The sequence below is a fragment of the Anolis carolinensis genome, chromosome 2 (genome assembly GCF_035594765.1).
Source record: "Anolis carolinensis isolate JA03-04 chromosome 2, rAnoCar3.1.pri, whole genome shotgun sequence".
NCBI lineage: Eukaryota > Metazoa > Chordata > Lepidosauria > Squamata > Dactyloidae > Anolis > Anolis carolinensis.
The window spans coordinates 44,836,758-44,850,155 of NC_085842.1; the positions used below are offsets into that span (position 1 = coordinate 44,836,758).

At 41.4% G+C, this 13,398-nt stretch overlaps 1 protein-coding gene across 2 annotated transcripts in view; it reads right to left on the reverse strand.

Annotated features, from left to right (window-relative positions):
- tafa4 (TAFA chemokine like family member 4) overlaps positions 1–13,398 on the reverse strand; it is a 168,027-nt gene that overhangs the window by 19,847 nt on the left and 134,782 nt on the right. The gene's annotated exons all lie outside the window — the stretch shown is intronic.

Consider the following 13,398-nt stretch of genomic DNA (forward strand, 5'->3'; position numbering starts at 1 on the left):
AATGGATTGTAAATGTTCTGCCTTGATAGCCACCACAGTAGATCTTCATTGTGCTGATCTTTGCTCAGAAAAGTACACTGTGATCCAGCAGTTGATTCTCTAGACCGGCGGTTCTCAAAATGTGCTCAGTGGAGCCCTTGGGATTCCGCAAAGCATATTGAGGGGCTCTGCGATTCCTTCCCCCTCCTCTCCTCTTCTCCCCCTCCAAGATTTCCGTCTTCTTTCCTGCTTCTCCCCTCCTCTTCCTCCCTCGCCCCCAAAAGTCTTTTCCCACCGCCTCCCTCGCCACCCAGATCCCTTTCCCCTCACCTTGCTTGATTCCAAAACCCTGTTTCCCTCCCACTGCTCAGGAGGTGCATTGTTTTGTACTTTGCCTTCCTGGCAGATTGGGATTCCTCCTATTACTATTATTACAAAGGCTGGGTGGACATCTTTTGGGGATGCTTTGATTGTGCTTGACCTGCTACTGTCCCAGCCCATCTGTCAAATTTTAAAACACAATGTATCAAAAAGCTTGCCCATAATATAGAATATAAAAACATTTTGGGGGACTCCACGAGAAACTTTTGCTTCAAAAAAGGGCTCTGTGGGTGAAAAAGTGTGAGAACCCCTGCTTAGACCTAGCTTTTTCCTCACTCTCAAACTTTCAGCTTTCCTGAGGTCTGTTGACAGTAAAATACTGTATTACTTTCCAGCCTTTGGCTGAGACCCTCCTAGCTGTTCCGTTCTCCATATATTTTCTTTTTTGTTCTCATTGCTCTCTATTTTCCACCTTCTTCTCCTTAGCCCTGTTCTCATCCTCCCTTCTGGGCTCTTCTGTAGCTCAACATTCCCTTCAGTTCTTTAAAGTTCAGACTTCAACTGTCTTCTCTCCACTATGGCTTTTTCTGCTTTCTGAAAGATTTATCCTTGACACTCCAAAGTGTCCGATCAGCATACTCTCCAACACTTCACTGATGAAAACTGGGACATGTGGTGCTAAGCATAATTAGAGTGTGATCAAGTGAGCAAAAGTTATCAGAGGAAAAAGAACCCACAAGCTAGGGCAAGTTGCAGCAATTTGCTTTTACCTTAACCTATAGGGAAGAACAAGATTTTACTCCCGCATAGCCTCTCTCCCCTGATAAGTTAGCTGCTTGAACTCAATTTGCACCAACTGAAGCAAACTGTAAACCAAGGAAGAAATTAGGAAAAGGAGAAAGAAACTGAGGTGTCGGAGGATTAACCGGAACTGTCCTTGCCAAATACAGGCTTTTGTATCAAGCTGCATTTCGTGTGGGGAGGGGGGCTTTCTGTTTTGTACTTCTGAATAAACGGAAGAAATTGTAAGAACAAATTTCACACACACACACACACACACATATATACTGTATATGGAGTTACACTTAAAAAATGTACCTGTTCAGACTTACATACAAATTCAACTTAAGAGGAAACCTAAGAACTTATCTTGTTTGTAACTTGGGGACTGCCTGTGTGCACAAACTAATAGATTTTGTCACATATCAGGGCTATTTCTTCAATTTATGCTTTTCAATAAGGAACTTCAACCCATCTCATGCACGAAAAGAACTTAACCAGAGTATGGACAGCAGACATTAAACAAATTCTCTTGTTTTACTTCTCTCTTTTTCTGTGATCTCATGAAGATTTCATACTTTGTCTCAACTAGGAGCAGATCTCTCATGTTGCAAGCCAGATTAGGTACAGATTAAACTGAATGTATGAGTATATCAGGAGGATCGTTCCCCCCGCACCACTATAAATATTCTATGGGGAAACATCTGTTGCTGTTCTTGCTGAGAGAATCCCGGTGGAATTTAGGAGTACTTTCTCTTTAGTGCAATGAAGCTCTCCTAATTATGAATGAACAACCAAAGGAATGAATGATTAGAAGACTACTTTAGCTTTGCAGAAAACTTCAACAAAAAGGTGAAAACTGACTAGGATATTTGAATCAAATTACAAGAAAACTGGGATTAAACTAATTGGGTCTATTTGGATTCTTTAAAGAGTAACTTTCTGAGCCACAACTTCTAGGACAAAGGCTTTGGAGAGCTGACATAAAAAAATGTTTTCCAAACTCTGTGCCAAACAGAACAAAATGACAGCAAAACTCTCTTACCAGTCCAGAGTATGGCATCCTTCATAGACATGAGTCGGTTTTGCTCAAAGCAGGGTTGAGGAGTATATGATCCTCCAATAGTGTTGAATACCAATGGCCATCAGCCCCAGTCAGTGATGAGGTATTATGGGGATAACAATTTCTCCATATCTCAGAGCACTGAAAGTTACTTGCTCCTTATGTTGACCCACAGTTTACACAGTGGAAGAAGGCAGTTACAGGAAGTTTATTTATGCTTTAGCTTCTTGAAAGTGGCTGATAGCCAAGTTCTCCATATTAACCCAACAGTTTTTATTCCCACAAAATAAGTCAGAGTAAAAGAAATCCCTTGATGACTTTAAATTTAATTGTTTACTTCTTGTTAAAAATCACAGAAGAGGTTGACCTTTAGGAAACACAATACTGTAGTATGTAGCTCTGTTGGAATGCTACAACTGCAGCATGAGGCAGCTGAACACTCTCTCTTTCATTTCTGTTTAATTTTTTTATTCTCCTTTTCATTTGTTAAACTGCTTGGAGAGCCCAGCAAATCGATATATCTCAAAGGGGAAAAAAATACAAAACAAAGAAGAAAACCGCAAGCCATTCCCATTTCTGGGGGCACATTCAGCCTCCCAAAATATAACGGGAGTGGCTGACTTATACACCATATGTCTCAGTTGTAGCTTTAAGGTCTCTTAGGCCTCAAAGGGCTATTTTCTGGAGCCTCTTCCTTATTGCTTACCAAAAATAAAAAAAAACTCATCACCGGAAAGGATGCTAAAGTAAACTGTGTGTACAGAGCAAATTAAAAAATATGTAAGTATTCCACTTGGAATACAAATGCTATAGATTTATTTGATGGACAACTCCAGAATAATTGGCCATCTCTTCTCTATCTTTAAATTTGACTTGGACTGGACAGAAAGCAGAGACTGTCTTCAAATAGAGACCTGTCCTTTTTAGGGTGCATCTAAACTGTAGAATTAATGCAGTTTGACATCACCAGTTGCCATGGCTCAATACATATGGCAAGCGAGGAGGAGCTGAAGAAAATCAAAAGCTATTAAACATCAAGAAAACCAAGATTATGGCAATCAGACTAATTGATAACTGGCAAATGGAGGGAGAAAACGTGAAGGCAGTGACAAACTTTATACTTCAAGGTACAAAGATTATTGCAGACACAGACTGCAGCCAGGAAATCAGAAGACATTTACTTCTTGGGAGAAGAGCAATGACCAACCTCAATAAAATAGTGAAGAGTAGAGCCATCACACTGGTAACGAAGGTCCGTATAGTTAAAGGAATTGTATTCCCCGTAGTAAGCTATGGATGTGAGAGCTGGACCATAAGGAAGGTTGAGTGAAAGAAGACAGGTGCTTTTGAACTGTGAGGTTGGAGGAAAATTCTGAGCGCCTTGGACCCCAAGAAGATCCAACCAGTCCATACTCCAGGAAATAATGCCTGACTGCTCACTGGAGGGATGTTAGAGGCAATGGTAGAGTACTTTGGGCACATAATGAGAAGACAGGAAAGCTTGGAGAAAAGAATGATGCTGGAGAAAATGGAAGGAAAAAGGAAGAGGGGCTGACCAAGGGAAAGATGGATGGATGGTATTCTTCAAGTATCTGGCTTGACCTTGAAGGAGCTGGGGGTGGCAACAGGCAACAGGGAGCTCTGACATGGGCTGGTCCATAAGGTCACAAAGAGTCGGAAGCGACTGAACAAATAAACAACAACAACAAATGCTTATGAAATCATGGGATTGGTGTGAGGCACTAGGACTATTTGGTATCCACAGTAAAATATATTGTAAAATGACAACTGCCATGATCCATAGCACTGAGCAGTTAATTCTAGATGAACAGTAAAACACCCGTGTCTATCCACTGTTCCAACTTCAATACTTTCACACCTTTTGCATTTGGTGTTCTTCCACTTGGTTTGAACCATGATCATTCCTAACATCACACCACCCAGCATGCCATCTGATGGATGTTAGGGTCCAACAACACCCCCCAACCCATATGGTATAATGACAAATTTGGAAATGCAGGTGGTCCTCATGACAGTTATCACCCAGGAAAGGTCAAAGACAGAGCTAAAGGTGCTTTTTCCTAACATTATGAAGAAATATTGTTATATCAAGCTCAACAAACCATTAAATCAGTTTCCATCTGCATCGAGAGCCAGTACCTAAGAAAAGGAATAAGTCTGAACTGCATCTTCAAGAGACAGACACTCTATAATGCTTTGCAGTATGGCAACAGTTGAGAACAACATCTTGTTAGACAAATACCCTTCCAAATCTGTTGTGAAGACTGAAAAGAAGTTTGGAAGCAAAAAGGAAATCAGAGAAGATGCTAGATGTTTGTCACCATTCCTGCTAATGAAAAAAAATACTGGCTTTCTGATACAGGTCGCTCTTGGCTCCATTACATCTCTGCTCACCCCTAAAGCTGGCATGATTCAGTCCACAACAGAAAAAAAACAGGAAACATGACTGCAGCCTGTAGAGGAGACAGACACCATAGATTGCAGCATCTTTAATCCTTTCCATAAGCAGATCAATATCAGACAACTATTTCAAGCAATCCACAATTTTCATCTGATCTCTTCTCCCCCTCCCCTTCCTCATCCTTTTCTTTTAATGAGGTGCTTTTACTTTTATCATCACCTCCATTTGCAACTGAACAGCACAGAGGAGCTGCAAAGTGCTGCACCAACATTAATTAAGCCTTGCAACTTGGATGGCTATTATTAGACCCATTTCACAAATGAGATAGAGTTTTAAGCAAGACACAATTTAAAGCATTACAATTCTCTCATTCATGGCATTCAAGGCATTTGGCCGGCTGGATTTCAAATTTTAATTACTGTTTGTGGTTATTCCTGTTGATTGCTTTTACCACCTGACAATCTACTTGGAACAAGTTCCCTAGCCTCCTTTAATCAAAATACTGTAAAGCTTTTTCCTTGTGACAAAGTTTGTCTAACACAGATGTTTGTTTGGCCTATTCAAAACAAGGATTTTCTTGAACTGTCACAAATTAGATTTTGAATCTTTGCCAGGCTTGGAATGGTTTTCTTTCTTGTGGACAAAGTACAACCACAACAAATTAACTGCACTTTGCTTTGTTCTTAAGTAAGTAAAACCATCCTGGACCAGACCAAAGCTGCATTTGGTTCTCACTAGAATAAGATATACAGTTATCACTCCACATTTGTGGTTTTGACTTTGATTAATTAATCCATTAAGGATTTGTTTGAAAATCATCTCTGATGTAACTCTATGGTCAATTTTGTCCAGTCACCTCTCTAGAAATCTCTAGGTCATCCAGTTGAAGTTGACCATAAATTATACTGGAAGGCCAAAAGATTCCTAGAGAGTTGTTCTCCAGATTTAAAAAAGCATTTTTTATTCATGGTTTCTCACTTTCTAGGAGTGCCCCTAACCCGAGTAAATGTGGAAGGCTGACTGCACAAGGAATGCCCACAAGCAAGGCATGAGCACAATATGACAGTGTGTTGAAGAGAGGGTGGGCCCAGGAATGGAGCTTGAAAAGGCAAGACACCAAACACAGCTAGAGGGGAGATGTAAACTAGGAGAGGAATGACAGGGAGGATATGGTGAGAATGTGAGAACAAAGGGAAGGATTTGGCTGAAAGGACATAGGACCTTGGAACTGTGGGATTTATCTTGGAAAAAGAGAGATAACTAAGACCCTTTCCACACAGCTGTATAAAATCCACACTGAACTGGATTATATGGCAGTATGGACTCAGATAATCCAGTTCAAAGCAGATATTCTGTATTATATGGCTGTGTGGAAGGCCCCTTAGTGACTGTGAGAAATTATTTCCTTCTCACACGTCTTAGGGCACTTCCAGACATGGGGAAAACCCATGCCAAAGTGGGTTGTCTGTTATTTATATGCTTACGGGAAGGATTAATTGTATTGAAATCTATCATCTCTGTCTCCTCTACAGGGTGCAGCCATGTTCCCCGTGTTTTGCTTTTTCTGTTGTGGATTGAATCATGCCAGCTTTATGTCACAGCTATCAAACTGGAGTTCCAAACATTCAACCCCTTCTGCGGAAGTTGCACCCTTCGTCCAAGGAGAAAAGCCCAAACACAAACTGTCTTTTAGTAAAGAAATATTTATATGAAAATATATACAAACATAACAGTCCTTGGCTTTTATCAGCAGCTTTCAACTGGCGAAACAAAATGTTATCTTCAAGCTTTCTTCAGCTGCACTTCAACAGCTTTCCAACAGCAACACCATCATCGTCACCAGCATCCTCATCTTCACATTCACATTCACTAACTCAAGATTTACTCAGTCTCTATTAATAGCACTCAGTCTTTAGCAGGTGTCTTGATTGCTGCTGGTCATACATGGATAGGACATGATTCTTACAAACACTCATCCATTTTTACATAAGAAATGACCTAAATAATATAAAACTCTGACACTTTAGGGGTGAGCAGAGGTGTGACAGAGCCAAGGGTGACCTGTATCAGAAAGCCAGTATTTTTTCATTAGCAGGGATGTTTTTTGAATCCACACCCTCCCAAAAAAAGGGCTTTCCCGGTTGGGTGTCCCCATGCCCTCCCAATACCTTGTGTGAGAACATGGGGCCACCCCACCCCACCCTGCTAAAAAGCTCTTAAAATTGAAAGAAACCCTCCTGAAGGCCTCCTGGTGCATACAAACAACTATCTTCACCACAGCCTGAAAACTCTTATATTGAACTGCAAGGTCAGCTGGCTTGCCAGACAGACTAACCACATGACACTCTCAGACATGACTGATTATTCCTGTTCCTTCCATCACCGTTTCCAACATAAATATAAAAGTGCAGAATCCTTTTGAAGACCCCTCATAGTATATGCTATGGTAGGCCAGGAGAATAGCTGTTATCATCAGATGTAATTGCCCTGTGACCAGGGCCGGTCGGAGATAAATTTAAATATTAAGCGGGGGTGCTGAAAAGCGCCCCCCGCCGGCCCCGCCTCCTGCGCCCTGGCCCCGCCTCCCACCCAGCGTGCCCTGGCCCCGCCTCCCACGCTGTGTGGGAGGCGGGGCCAGGGCACACTGGGTGGGAGGCGGGGCCAGGGTTGCCCCCGCCTCCCATGCAACGTGGGAGGAGCGGCCAGGGTTGGAAAGAGGGCGGCTTCGCCGCCCGGGGAGGGGAGGAGGGGATCCCTCCTCCCCTCCCCGGGCAGCGAAAGAGAGAGGCTTCGGCGCCCGGGGAGGGGAGGAGGGGATCCCTCCTCCCCTCCCTGGGCGGCGAAAGAGGGAGGCTTCGGCGCCCAGGGAGGGGAGGATGGGATCCCTCCTCCCCTTCCTGGGCGGCGAAAGAGGGAGCCACAAGGCCAGGGCGCACTGGTCGGGCGGCGGGGCACCGTCAAAGTGGTGCCCCGCCTCCCACCCAGCCTGACGGCGCCCCCCGGGACCTGCGCCCAAGGCGGCGGCGTCACGTGGCCTCTATGGTGGGGCCGGCCCTGCCTGTGACCTTAGCATTGTTGTTGTGGATCTTCATTTCTGACTTACAGCAACTTTAAGTTGACCATATCATGGACTGAGAGTGTGTTACATGTGTGCACATGAGGTGGGTTTCCATGGCCAAGCTGGGAATCAAAACTAGACTCATATCATAGTCCAATGCTGAAGCCACTACACCACACCGGCTCCTTAACCTTAGCATACTTTACAAAATTTCACAGATGGGAAAAACAGGACATATGTTGTTCAAGGAATTATTAGAAGGTGGTCATGATGGCAAGTAATGAGTGAGGAAGAACACATAAGCTAGGAGAAGCTGTAATGTTTTACTTTTGCCTAAGTATATAAAAAAAAAAAGCAGGATTTTTTCCCCTCTTCTCTTCCCTCACTGCTGAGTGAATGGAACGGAAACTACTTTTGTAGTTTGGATTCAGTTTTCAGTCACTCAAAGTAAAAGGTGAAAGATTATACAACCTGAAGAGAAACCAGAGTGTGACCTACTATGGACTGTATGCCTTTCTATCAAAAAGCTCATTTAATCTGAGGATTTTATAATATATCGATTCTAAATAAGTGTGATTGCAAACTGAATTAACTGTGAACAAGAGAGGAAACTGGGACATTTAGAAAGCAGTAGTAAAATTGGGGCAACAAAGGATTGACCAGTCCCTGACAAATTGGGATATTTGAAGGGTATGCTTTAACCAGGAAACAAAACAATGAAAATCATGGGAGCTGCAATCTAGAAGGCCATAATTACCCATTTCCTATAGTACAAATAGTCAGAAACATTAACAGTTTGAATTGGTATTGGGCAAATTCCTATGATCATTTACTTGTAACTGAATTTTAAAAATGCCTGTAGTTTCATATACTGATAGCACATAGGTCCGAAATAGCTTTACAGTAGTGGGAATGACTTTAGAGCTCTGGTCAATATTTCATTTTGCAAAATAAAAAATTATTTTAGAAAAACCCTATTGCCACCTATGAACAAAATAGGTTCAAGTTACACAGTCAAAATCAGGGATGGGAGAAGCTCTTTGAAAAGAAAATGAATAATGAAACTCTTTCATGATACTGAAAATAATTAGTTACACAAGTGGGGCCAGGAGGAGGCAGGCTTAATTAAAAACCTCCTTCAGGCTTTTGCAGCATGGAGGCCTCCACAGGGTTGGGTATATCATGAAAAATAAAATTTGCAAACTGTAAGTGGACATGCATGGTTTTCTGCCCTGAAGTACCTGAATAAATTACCTCTGTGCTTACAGTATAAATAAAGTATGCCAGGCTTCTGTACTGAAGGGGAAAATGCAGGGGTGTCTGCTTCTCTGTCTCCAGTCCTTGCATTCATAATATTTCTCTTATTAAATCGAAAACATTGGCACCACACTGTTTAAACCACGGGTTTGTTTTGACAAAATGAATGTAATGTCCGCTTCAGTTCTGCAATCAGATTATTGTCACTAAACCAAACGGCATTACCTTTGCTGTGCGGCTGCATATTTTAATAAATATCTTTAATTTACTGTCTATCATAAAGTGCTTTAGTGTTGCATGAAGCATAGTATATAATTTACAGCCTTGCCTAGGATTCAGCAGAATATATACGCAGTATATATTGAGTAATTAAATTTGAGTTGCACACACAAATAATACGATATGAAAAATTTAAACCACCAAGGAAATCTAATCACTAAATTAAAAATAAGGAATGGTGTGGCATAGGAAATATGCAAATATTTGGAGTAAATATTTTCATATCTCAAACTGTGACAATTGATGAAAAGGTCCGATGCATATGTATATTGGTTTGGGAAAGGGAAAGGTAAGGCACAGGAAAGAAACAACATAATGGAACTGCCTCATCCTGTAAAAATTCTGCCCTGCCAAATGAAATTTTCTTTCAATCCCCACATTTCTTGCATTTCAGAAACATAGAACTCTATTCATTGTGTTCTTATTCCCTTGCCATTCTAAGTGCATCTACACTAGAATTAATGCAGCTTGACACCACTTTAATTTCTATGGCTCAATGCTACCGAATCCTAGGAGTTGTGGTTTTCCAAGGCCTTTAGCCTTTTCTGCCCATGAGGACTGGTGCCTTGCCAAAATATACATCCCGGGGTTCCAACAGCCTTGACCCATGCTAGCTACAGTCATGTCAAACTGCATTAATTCTACAGTAGATATGCTCCTCTTTTCTTTGCATTTTTCTTTGCATCTAAAGTGCATTTTTAAATGGTCACTTGACTTTTAAACATGTTGCAATACTAGAAAACTGGGAAGTGCAGAAATTTTATGGGGAAGAACAGAATTCTTATTTGGGGGACAGTGTCCCGATTTTACCCTCCTACAACCCACAAATCTGGTGAGGCTGCCGTGCTACATTGGACATAATCAGTAACCACACCTACATATCAATGATAAAATTTGCTCTTTGGGAAGATTCAATGTGCTATTAGATAAAGCAGGGCTGAGGAACTGGCTCAACAAAACATTTAAATAGCTACCTTTTTGCTAGTAGGACAAGTGGGCCACAGTCGGAAAAGGCTTAAGAAGCACTGGTCTAGATCTCTTTGACAAGAATGTGTACTTGCCCTAGCAATTGTTATTATTATTATTATTATTAGTAGTAGTAGTAGTAGTAGTAGTAATAGTATTCTTTACATCTCACATTATTTATATCCCACTTTATGTAAAGGTAAAGGTTTTCCCCTGACATTAAGTCTAGCCATGTCCGCCTCTGGGGGTTGGTGCTCATCTCCATTGCTAAGCTTAAGAGCCCGCGTTGTCCGTAGACACCTCCAAGCCGTTACCTTCTCGCTGGAGTGGTACCTATCCACTCACATTTGCATGTTTTCGAACTGCTAGGTTGGTAGAAGCTGGGGCTGACAGCGGGAGCTCACCCCACTCCCTGGATTCAAACCACCAACCTTTCGGTCAGCAAGTTCAGTAGCACAGCAGTTTAACCTGCTGCACCAACGGGAGACTCCATATATCCCACTTTATCTCTCTGAAAAGAGACTCAAGCATAGACAAGAATAAAGCATGATGGGTATAGCAGGCCAAATGCACACAAGAGGATTACTATTTCTCACTCTTGGGATAAAGTACGGTTTAAAATGCATACAAAAAATAATCTTCTCAGGGAAGATTATGACCCCGAGGAACTGATTTTCCATAAGCAACTGTATTGTTTTCATGCATCAGTACTAACAGATCACTATAGAGATCTCAAAAAGCTGCATTGACTTATTCGGTCTTTTGAAAATTTATGACATGAGTCACAATTTACATATTTTCAGACCCTATTCTGTCCTACTCCACAACTGTACAAATATGATTTACAACCTGAGACCTTAATATCATACTGTAAAAGGCAAAGGGAAAGGTTTTCCCCTGACATTAAGTCTAGTTGTGTCCAACTCTGGGGGTTGGTACTCATCTCCATTTCTAAGCAGAAGAGTCGGTGTTGTCCGTAGACACCTCCAAGGTCATGTGGCTGGCATGACTGAATGGAGCACTGTTACCTTTCCACCAGAGTAACACCTATTGATCTACTTGCATTTTCATGTTATTGAACTGCTAGGTTGGCAGAAGCTGAGGCTCACAGTGGGAGGTCACCCCGTTCCCTGGGCTCGAACCACTGACCTTTTGGTCAGCAAGTTCAGCAGCTCAGCAGTTTAACCCACTGTGCCATTGGGTTACTATACTGTACTATATGTGAAATTGACTGATATCAATGAAAGCTCATGCTAAAATAAAAAAATCAATCTTAAAAGTTGTTGCTAAATTCCTTCACACTCCTTTTCTCCTTTTTAGGGAACCTCAATGTTAGTCCTTCCTTGACACTTGTTCTATACTTTGCTATACTTTTGCTTTTCCCCACACTGCCCTTGGTGTCTTATCCCACTTGCTTTGATCTCTTGTGTTAACTTTCCCTCACTGATATTATTCACACAAGAAACAATCAGAGCCAGTTAACATCTCCCAACAAAGGATTCCCTCAGGCAAGAAGCAGCTAGGCTTTGAATCTGCAAGGCCCTTAAATGCTAATCAAGCTGGCCATTTGCAACATTCACACTTGCTTCAAACAGACAAACATTCTTTCTCCCAACCCGGACTTTCCACAGATATATAAACCCCACTTGCCTAGTTTCCAAAAGACCTCACAACCTCTGAGAATGCCTGCCATAGATATGGGCAAAACATCAGGAGAGAATGCATCTGGAACATGGCCATACAGCCCAGAAAACTCACAGCAACCCAACATTTAAACTGGCTGCAATTTCTTAACCCAGATCCATTGTGAATCCTTAATATTAATAAATGACACTCAAATATAAAGAAACTTAAATGTGTGTTTGTGTGTGTGGCTGGGGTGTGGGTACTTCAATTCAGAAGAGAGTTACAGATTGTAAAATTTCATTTACTTATTGTTTAATTCATAGATTAAAACATCAGGAGGAAAACCTGAGGCTCTTTGTTATTTCACTTTTAAAGGTCATGATTGTGTGTGGAAAGCAATGAAAATAGAAGATAAGTGTCTTCCATGTGGATTAGCAAACATGATTTCTATGTCAATATTAATTAGCAGCAATCATTAAAATATTGTACTGCTTTGCTTCTATTTAAATGTAAATCTCACCACATTTTGTCTTCCCATTCTTTCCATTGCTGTTGACAGACCCACTAATTAAGATTTAGAGGTGCCACTTCCTAACATGAAACCACTGGAAATATGCCACTACGTAGTCGCTGAGAGAAATGGGGAGGAAAAGTGAAACATTGACCCATTTCCTATAAAGGGTCATGTGTACTGCAAAAGTTATTATACCAGAATTACGAAGCAACACTGTAGTATTACCAGAAAAATCACATCCAGACTTGTGTATAGTCAATAGTAGCAGAATAAACAATAATAATGTTTTGGATCAAGGCATTTCAAATTCTCCCTGTTTCTGATCTGCCTTCAGTAACTGACTGAATGCTTTGGCTGATTTGCTTATTTATTTATCTGCACATTTTACATCATGTTTGTCTTGTTAACGTCTGCACATGTCTTGCTGAGGCTTAATGAAAAGCGGTATTGTGGCACCAGCACTTTAGATAAAGAAATGGCATGGAAACCCTGGATTTAGCTACATTTTGGGCCCCTTAAGGCACAAGAACCTATTTGATCTTGGAAGCTAAGCAGGGTCAGCTCTGGTTGGTACTTGGATGGGAAATGGTTAGCAGATGACAGGACTGTAGGCTATAATGTAGGGAAGGAACTGATAAAACCACATCTGCGTATTCTTTGCCTAAGAAAACCCTATGAAATTCATGTGGTCACTAATAGGCAACTTAAAGGCACATAAGCACACAACATATTGCTGTCACCAGCTATATTAAGTCAAAAATGCCCATTTTGTGAGTCACGCTAAAGCAAAGTGCTGGTAGAATGAACTTTGGGTTTAGACACTTCCTTGGGAAACTCTATGAAATGGGGCAAGTTTTAATCAAAAAGAAATTTTCTACTGTTATCCCCTGAAACTGAGAAAGAATGTTCCACTGTTGCCCATGGTCACCCAGTTGAACATTCAAACTCAACCCATAACATGGTTCTGGTACACCACTATAGTACAGATCATTGACTCTCAACCTATGGGTCCCCAGATGTTTTGGACTTCAACTCCCAGAAATCCTAACAGCTGGTAAAATGGCTGGGATTTCTGGGAGTTGTAGGCCAAAACACCTGGGGACCCACAGGTTGAGAACTACTGGTATAAACAG